General features: G+C 44.6%; 1 non-coding gene across 1 annotated transcript; it reads left to right on the forward strand.

The window, feature by feature from the left end:
- The first annotated feature begins 3137 nt into the window (after positions 1 to 3137).
- LOC116899854 lies at positions 3138 to 3265 on the forward strand. Its single transcript, XR_004387850.1, has one exon. It is a non-coding gene; the product is annotated as a small nucleolar RNA SNORA17 (small nucleolar RNA).
- The last annotated feature ends 5654 nt before the right edge of the window (positions 3266 to 8919 follow it).

The following is an 8919-nucleotide window of genomic DNA, read 5'->3' on the forward strand; positions in this document are numbered from 1 at the left end:
GACTCTTTCCAGACTCTAGCTGGAAGAAACCATGGGAAATTGGGATCTGCACTGGTTCACAATTCAACTAGCCCAACTGTCTAAGTCAGATATCCAGTCTCTCTTTGTTCTTTTTCTTTTTCTCCTTTTAGGTGGTGGTAGTGTATGCGGGGTAATCAGATATACAATTTTTTTTAAAAAAAAAAAAACCTGCATTTCTCATAACCAACAGAATTGTGTGATGCATGACTAATCCCTAGTCAGGAAAATTAAGTATGTTCCTTGGGATGGTTTCAAGACAGCATCTAATAAAGCAGTTTGTACATGTGCCCTTTATCATTTTCTTCCCTGCCTCTGATCTACCCCCTGGACTATGGAGTTCTGTCTGCAATCTTATACAACGAGGACAGAGATCCTATCCTAAGGAAGACAGCAGTGACCAGAGGGAGACAGGGTCCCTGTGGGCTTTGTGGATTTGATACACCAGACCATGCATCTTCACTTCGGACTTGCCCTTGTTCCAGAGACTGACATCTGTTGCTAAAGTCACTGTTCTGTGTGCCTGTGATGGAGGTGATATTTTGAGATCAGGTCTTACTGTATAGCCCTGACTGGCCTCCACTTCCTTATGTGGTCCAGTCTGACCTTGAGGTCATAGCAATCCTCTTGCCTCAGCTGAGGAAACAAGCCGCCCATCCCAGTTGTAGCTGCCAGTTTTAAAAGCTTCAATTTCATGCAGTCACAACCAATACCAATTATTTCTACAATCTGCCCATATTGTGAGATTAACTGACCAATGACTAATTTAGAGTCAGGATAACATTATGTAATGTGTTATATGAACACTCTTGGCATCATATGGCACTCCCTTAATTTAAAGGTGTTTTATTTACCTGAGCAGACCTCAACAGACAGGACTGGGATTTAAGTTGTCTTCTGCGTTTTCTTCAAGACTTCAGAGTCCTGTAATGCCCACAAGTTATCGGCTGGCATTATGTCACAGATCCGGAAACAGCTCCTTGTGTCCCCGAGCCTCCTGCTACCTCTGGTGCAGCAGCAGCTTCCCAGGAGTGGGATACATTGCTCTTCCTGGATCCTCATGGTTGAGGGAGCCATGGTCATTGAACTTCATCACTGTCCAGTTCAACTCGTAAGTGCTCATGTGAGACATTGTAGAGCTGTGTGTTTGGCTTACTGTGGTGCCCCAGTAACGGCCACTAGCCAGCGTCCACAGGGGCAGATTCTACTCCTGTACATGGGTCCACGTGTGTCTTCCCAGACACACGCCCCGACCCCAGAATAAGCACTCACTTTTATTTCCATCCACTGCGTTAGAGTTGTTACTGTTGCTTGGGAACTGACACAGTTTAGAATACAAGAACAGACTTCAGGGAGGAGGAGGGACCAGAGAGACAGAGTGCTATCGTCCATTTCAGCCACCACGGAAATGTGGGGAAGGCCTCTTCGATTCTGCCTCACGTCAACTTTGTAACATGAAGTTAACTTTCATTAATCCTTTTTAGCGAAGTGACTTATGACATCTTTGCTACAAAAGTGTCTCAGCAAGTGAAGCAATCCTCCATTCCTCGGTGACTTCAGAACCCGCCAAGCTTAGTGTCAGGGCTGGCATTCAGATTCCACACACAGCTAGCGCCACCATGTGGTTACTTGGGATGAATGACACTTATTGGCTACCACAGAAGCAAGGTCACATACCCAATAATCCTTGAGCAGGGATTGAACTTAACTTTAAAAAACCACATCCAGTTTTCTAGGATATCAAGTCAAGCATCAAAGGGAAGTTATTCCTGTTGTGTGATGTAGGAAGCTCGAGGGAAGTGAGAGTCACGGTTCACTCACTCGGCTCACATCTACTGAGTTCTCCCAGGTAGGGGGAGGCAGCCATTACAAGTTCCCGCCCCAGTTAGATGGACAATGCCTTGATAAAATCAGGCTTAGAGGATGGTGATTGATGGGGGAGGGGTTATTCTGAACAAAGTCAACAGAAACATCGCCAGGCAGCCCACATTTTACTCTCTGTGTGAGCATTCTCTTACAGACTTGAAAGACTGAAAAGCGTCAAGATGTTTATATCCTGGCTTTGATTTCATCACACTGAACAGAATCCAGGGCTCACTAGAGAAATCACCTATTCCACATCTGTGAAGGAAGGAAAAGAACATCCTAGGATGTGTTTTTATGCCAGAAAACACAGCACAACTCAAAAAACAATGTTGGGTCATAGCAACCTCTAATGTGTGTACAAACTAGGGCCAGGGCCTCCCACTTAGAAAACTGGGGAATATGCAAGCATCATCATGAATAATAACTACAATTGATATTACACTTATTTAAAATAGTCAAAAGTTTATAGTGATGATTAAGTCTCAAGAGACAGGGCCCCGCTTTATTAAAAAAAAAAAAAGACAGTAGAAAAGAGTATAGAATTAATGAATGATTATTTTGCAAATGATAACTGAACCCTGATCTTGTGTATTGATTTCTGGCTGCTGAGATAACAAACTATCCCAATGTGGTCATCTATCACCACACAACCCTATCTTTTTGCAGTTCTGGAGGCCAGAAATCCAAACCAGGTTAGCCTGCTGCTTCCTTCAGGAGCCTCCAGAGAACATGCTCTTCTAGCTTTGCAACGACGTTTACATCCCTTGACTTTCAATAACCCGTGTCTTTCTCACTTGTGCGTGAGTTATCATACCTCCTTCCATGCTGACCCTCCATCCTCTTATAAAAACACCACTAATGACACTGATAACCACAGACCTGGACCAGGATAACACAGGATCGCTAATGCAATTATACGCACGAAGTCTTTCTCTCTCTCTTTCTCCCCCCCCCCTCTCTCTCCATAGGAGGCATCATAGTCATGAGTAGCAGGGATCAGGTAGGGACGTCTGGGGATAGGATGTGGGCATTTTACCCCTACCACAGCTTTGTGAATGGTTGGTTGTGAGTAGCGTTATCTACGAGATATCAAACTATTATTTACAGACTGATTGTTAATTACAAAAGGGAAAATTGGCTTTCATAATTAAGGATTCTCATTATTGCTACCCTAAACAATGGAATGGTGAGAAATTACGTAGCACTCGTGCTGATCTTCTATAAGATGCACAAATAACTTATAAGATATTCTTCCTACCCCTAGAGGCATTGCAGGTGTGGCTGGTGTGTCACGTATGCATCAGTAGGTGGCAGAGGAGAGGCTATGTCTATGCCTAGTGTTCTGACCCATGAACATTTGAATGATTAGTATCCTAGTAGTCCCTGAAAAAAAATTCCAGCCCAAGAGGACCACCAGACCCGTCGTGCTGTTGGAGCTTGCCAGAGATGACCACCAGTTGAGGGCCTTGCAGGCATGGGGGCGGGGCAGACTATGCCTGAGGTGACCCCTGCCTGGGGCCATAATTCACAAGCAGGGTATAGCACTCCTGAGAGCACTCCTGAGATGACCCCAGACACTCAGAGACCCCAGGCACCACTCAAAGGAGCAAGTAAGTGGTGGAGAAATGGAAGAGAAACAGAAGGCTGTGGCACAACAGAGAGAGGCAGGACAGGATGTGAGTAGCTGGCGATGCCACCTGGGAACATGGTGGGGTCCTGGCCTCTGCTATGACTGTGTCTGGGTCTGTGGCCCTGCAGCAGCAGGGGTCTGTTACTACCAGAGGCCAGATGGATGTCCCTGGTCTGCACTGCTGCCAGGGAACATATGGATGCCTGAAGGCTGTGCAGAACTGGTCCTACTCTTACCTAGGCATTGTGGGAGAGCTGACCCCACCCCTAGCCAGCTGCAGTACTTGGGAGAGTGGGCTCTGCACATTGCAGAAATTGCAGGTAAGCCAGCCCCAGGATATGAGTGTTGTCTAGTTGGCCTTACCACTCATCTCCTGTGAAGTGGCATGGATGAAGGATCGATACCCCCCCCCTCCTCACCCCTCACCACCTGTGGTAGGTGGGAGACCTGAATCTGGGATCAACACATTAGGAGAGCAGGCCCTGAACCTCACCTGGGCAGCACAGTAGAGCTGACCCTGCTGGCAGGGGTGAGAGTGAGCAGGCCTCGGGGGCATGAGGGTGGGAAAACTGGCTCCACAACTTGTCTGCCATATGGCAGTATGGGTGGGGGAGAGATGCCCTCCTCTCCCCTCTCCTCACCCTGTGCCACCTATGGCAAATCATGAGAATGGGAGAGCCGGCCCTGCCTCTTACCTGACACTTGGGAGAGTACCTCACATGGGCAGCCCAGTAGACCTGTCACGGGATGTGGGGTGGCAGGTGAGCCAGTCTGCCAATTATCTGCTGGGAGGTGGTGAGATGAGAGAGAAAGAGAGAGAGAGAGAGAGACACACACACACACACACACACACACAGACAGAGAGAGAGAGAGAGAGAGAGAGAGAGAGACACACACACACAGAGAGAGAGAGAGAGAGAGACAGAGAAAGAGACAGAGAGACAGAGAAGAGACACACAGAGAAAGACAGAGATACAGAGAGAGACAGAGGGGGGAGGGGGAGAGGGAGAGAGACCTTTCTTCTTCCCCTTATCTCTCACCATCTATGGCAGGTATGAGAGCTGGTCCCAGGGTCGTTATAGTGGACGAACTGTCCCTGTCCCTTCTGGGCTGTACTATATGGGAGAGCAGTCCCTGCACCTCTCCTGGGCAGCAAGGTGGAGCTGCCTTGGTTGTTGAGTTGCTGGTGAGCTGGCCCTGAGGGTGGAGAGCAGAGCTGGAGGGCTGACCACCTCCAACAACTCTCAGGTCCAGAACCAGGCCTTTGAATTGGCCCATCCCAACATCTACTCCTGCTGGAAAGGCATAAAGGCCAGTCCTACAGAAGCAAAGCTGCAGGATCTCCATGGCACAGGGCAACAGCAGGATATCTGAGAGGAGACCCGGTGAGGATCCAGCATTGACAGTGTAGCAGAAGCCAGAGGCCTCCGACCAGACCAATGACTCATTGCAATGAACATTTGCAAAGAAGTATGAACAAAAGGGTATACTGTGGGACACACTGTGACACACTACAGCTTCCACAACAAGATTTTTTTTCTCTGTTCATGGGGAGGTGGCAAGGGTGGAGAGTGGTATGAGAGGAGGAAAGGATGAATGGGATTGAAGTGTATAATGTGAAATTCACAGCCCCAGATCCCTCGCGTATTGTGAAGTCGTAGAAAAAAAGATGAATATTCTAAATGTGTTAAAAGGGCCAGAGGGACATTATAAGTCATTTTAAAGGTGGTGCAATTTTAAATGACTTAAACATTAAATGATTTGGGTTTGTTCATTTTCTTGTACTATTCTGGATACCATCCTTTCTTGGGAAATATAGGTCTATGCATTCAGAACTGTGGTATTTAACAAGATTCTATTGAAGTTAAGCAGTGATCAACTGAGTAAGACCTATTGTTTTGGGAACGTAGTCAGTCTCCTCTAGTTAGCACAGGCTGCCTTATTTGAACAGTTGGGACATCCAGTAGAAAGCCCATAAATGCTATTTCATAATAACAAGACCACTTTGTTACTTTTCTATTTCTGTGATAAAACATGATAACTTTGGCAACTTATAAAAGAAACCATTTAATTTGGGGGTTATGGTTCCAGAGGATTAGTCTGTGACCACCATGGCAGGGGACATGGCAGTATGCATGGTACTGGAGCAGTATCCAAGTGCTTACATCCAATCCAGAAGGAGGAAGAGAGCTAACAGGGAGCAGCATTAACTTTTGAAATCTTACAGCCTGCCTCCCAGTGACACACCTCGCCCAAGGACACATCTAATCTTTCCCAAACAGTTCTACCAACTGGGACCATGCATTCGAACACATGACCCTAATGGGGGCCATCCTCATTCGAGCCACCACGAAGACCAAATTCCTTTAGGGTTAGGGCTACTCTAGATAGAGCCTAAAAAGAAAGCTTAATGAAAACCAAAAAAGGATGAAATAGAATTTCAAATGACCCTGGTGATGCAAGGTGAAGAAAAGCCAGAAAACAAACAAACAAAAACAGTGCTAAGTTATCCAGGCTCAGATTCCTAACCGATGCAGAATGAATGATGCCACCTTAAACTTCTAAGTCGTGCATCTGTTACGAGTGGTGGTTACTCTTATCACTTTGATAGGGTCTGAAGTCACCTTGGCGGCAAGCCTCTGAGGGATCATGTTGCTAAGTTATTAAGGTGTTAATACCCATCCTAAAAGTAGGCAGAACCACTCCCTGGGTTGGGTCCTGGACTGAATGAAAGGGAAAATGTGAGCTGAACACAGTATTCATTGCTCTTGGCTTGCTTTTCTTTCTTCTGTTTTGAACTATTTGTAAAGTGACCGACTACTTTAAGCTCTCACAATAATACCCATGGCTGTGATAAAATATCCAGACAAAAACTGAAGGGAGGGAAGTTTTATTTGGGTCACACTTCAGGGTATCTTCATCATGGTGGGGCAAATATGATGGCAGAAGCTCCGGGCTTCTGGTTGGTTACATTATATCCACAGGCAGAAGCTCCCAGCTTCTGGTTACATTATATCCACAGTATGGAAGCAGAGTACCCATCTCTCTATCTCTTTATTCAAATTAGAACCCCAGGCCAGGGAATAGTGTCTTCCCACCTTAATCTAATCTAGAAACTCCCTCACAGGTATTCAGAGGCTCGTCACCTGTGTGCTTCTAGAGCCCATCAAGTTCATTATCAATATTAACCATCACAAATGCTTCTTCATCCTAATCATTTTTTATGATGAAATTAGTTGAATACCTAATGACCTTCCGAATTATTTAAAACCAAAACCTAATGGCTTTCAGAAACTGTTGTGCCACAGTCTCCACACCCCTGATCTCACTGCTGCCCATCTTATTGACTGCCCATCTTACTGAGTAGAAGCTCTTTCAAGTTGGCTTCTTTGGCCTTTGGACTTTATTCTAGATCTTTGATGGTGTTTTCCTCATACATGAGTACTTCTCAGACTTATCTTCTTTTCTGCACACCAAGAATATACTAAAGAATACTTTCATTGAAACCGTGAAGACCATGATCTAGGCATTAGATATTGCCCCAACCCTGCTCCAGCTTTACTGAACGATAACTGGCAAACAGAAATACCTGATTGTAAATCAACTTTCCTCATCCATTTTAGAATCTTTGGGTATCTTAAAACTTGATAGCAAGTGATAACTGGCTGCAATTTTTAGTCCTTTCTACTTTAACTATTATCGTTTTCATTTCATCTAGGTGTATTTCATCTGTGAAGTATTAAATGAAACCACATGAAGATTAGATCTAAGTATAGAGGGATTATAAATTCGGTTTTTAAATACTTTTACAAAAATAGAATCGTTTCATCTTAATTTTCTAAAAAACATTATCATAAACTTTAGTTATAAACCGCAAACACAAAAACAGCACTATTCTCCCATTTTAAGCTGACTTTGATGACTTACAATTGTCTGAAGTCTTGTGACCACTACCAGCTGAGATACACCATCTTTATCACACCCCCAAACTTCCTGTGGATAACTTAGCCATCAAAGCTCCACTCTTGCCCGCCTCCACCCCCAGCTCTGATTTCGTAGTCACAACACCTACTGAGTTGTAGACTATCTTTGCTAAAATTCTTCAGGAGTACAATCACGCAGTTGAGTAAGCAGTCCTCTGGCATGTCTCTTCTCCATTTGTTGTGTTCGTCAGGCCTGTCCAGTCTGAAGACAGAGGGGGGAAAAGAAAACAGCCAAACCCCTGCTATATCCATGTGCAAGTCAGTATATAGAAGAGAATTTACTTTTTCTTTTCTTGGGTGAATGTCTGAGAATGGAACTGAGTGATCCTACAATATTTTTTGTTGCAATTAAACACCATGACCCAAAGAAACTTCTCCGAGAGTTTATCTTGGCTTACAGTTTCAGAGGGAGTCCATAATGATATGTGTATTGTGGGAACCAGACAGAGCAGGAAACTGAGAGATTATTTTCAAACATGAAGGAGAGCAAGCCAGTAGTGGAATGATGTTAGAAACTCTCAAAAGCTGGCCCAGATGATGTACTTCCTCCAAGGTTCAACATCTTCCTTTGTTCTTACTTTTCCAAATGTCATTGACTGCGATCAAGTGTTTAGTATGTGAACCTATATAGGAGATTTGTCATTCAACTACCAGAGATCCTATGGGAAGTCTGTATTTAATAAGAGGCTGCCAAACTTTTTCCCAAAGTGCCTGCACTATTTTTGTTTTCTTATGAGCAATATACAAGAATTTCATTTACTTCAACAGTTGGTATCAGATTTGTTGGTTTGCATGTGGTCTCATAGGCTTTATGCATGGCAACTTGGTCCTTATTGTAGTTTATAAAGAAAGTGAAATGTAATCAATAGTATTTGGAGGCAGGTCTTTGAATGAGGTCATTGGGTGGGACTGTGACTCCTGGTGGCTTGTAAAGGGTCAGAGACATATTACCCAAGTGCTCCCACATCCGACAGGTAAGGTCCTCTAAGAAGGCCATCACCAGATGCAGCCACTTGTACCTGCAGAACTGACCCAAAGGACACACCCCTCGGTGTGGTTATTGCAATCAAATAAAGACTAAAGCAGCAGTGTCACAAGCCGTCCTGGTAAGTTTGTGTCACCAGAATACAATTCCAGATGACTGGGGTGCAGCTATATATGTTAGTGTTACAACATAATTTACTTCAAAGTGTCTGCCTAATATCTGCCACAGTTTAGCATGTCATTATGTAGCTATAAGGATTACTTATACATTCTAGCTATGCCTTTGCAACATACATGCATTTCCTAACAACCTGTGAACCTTTGGTTCTTATGGCTGTCTCTTAAAGAGCAATTTCACCTTGATTAAAACTTTGCTGGTTATGCTTACTGCCCGCACCCCTCAGCCCTCCCAAAACAATTCTGCTTATCCAAGATAGC

The sequence above is a fragment of the Rattus rattus genome, chromosome 4 (assembly GCF_011064425.1).
Source record: "Rattus rattus isolate New Zealand chromosome 4, Rrattus_CSIRO_v1, whole genome shotgun sequence".
NCBI classification, from domain to species: Eukaryota; Metazoa; Chordata; class Mammalia; order Rodentia; family Muridae; genus Rattus; species Rattus rattus.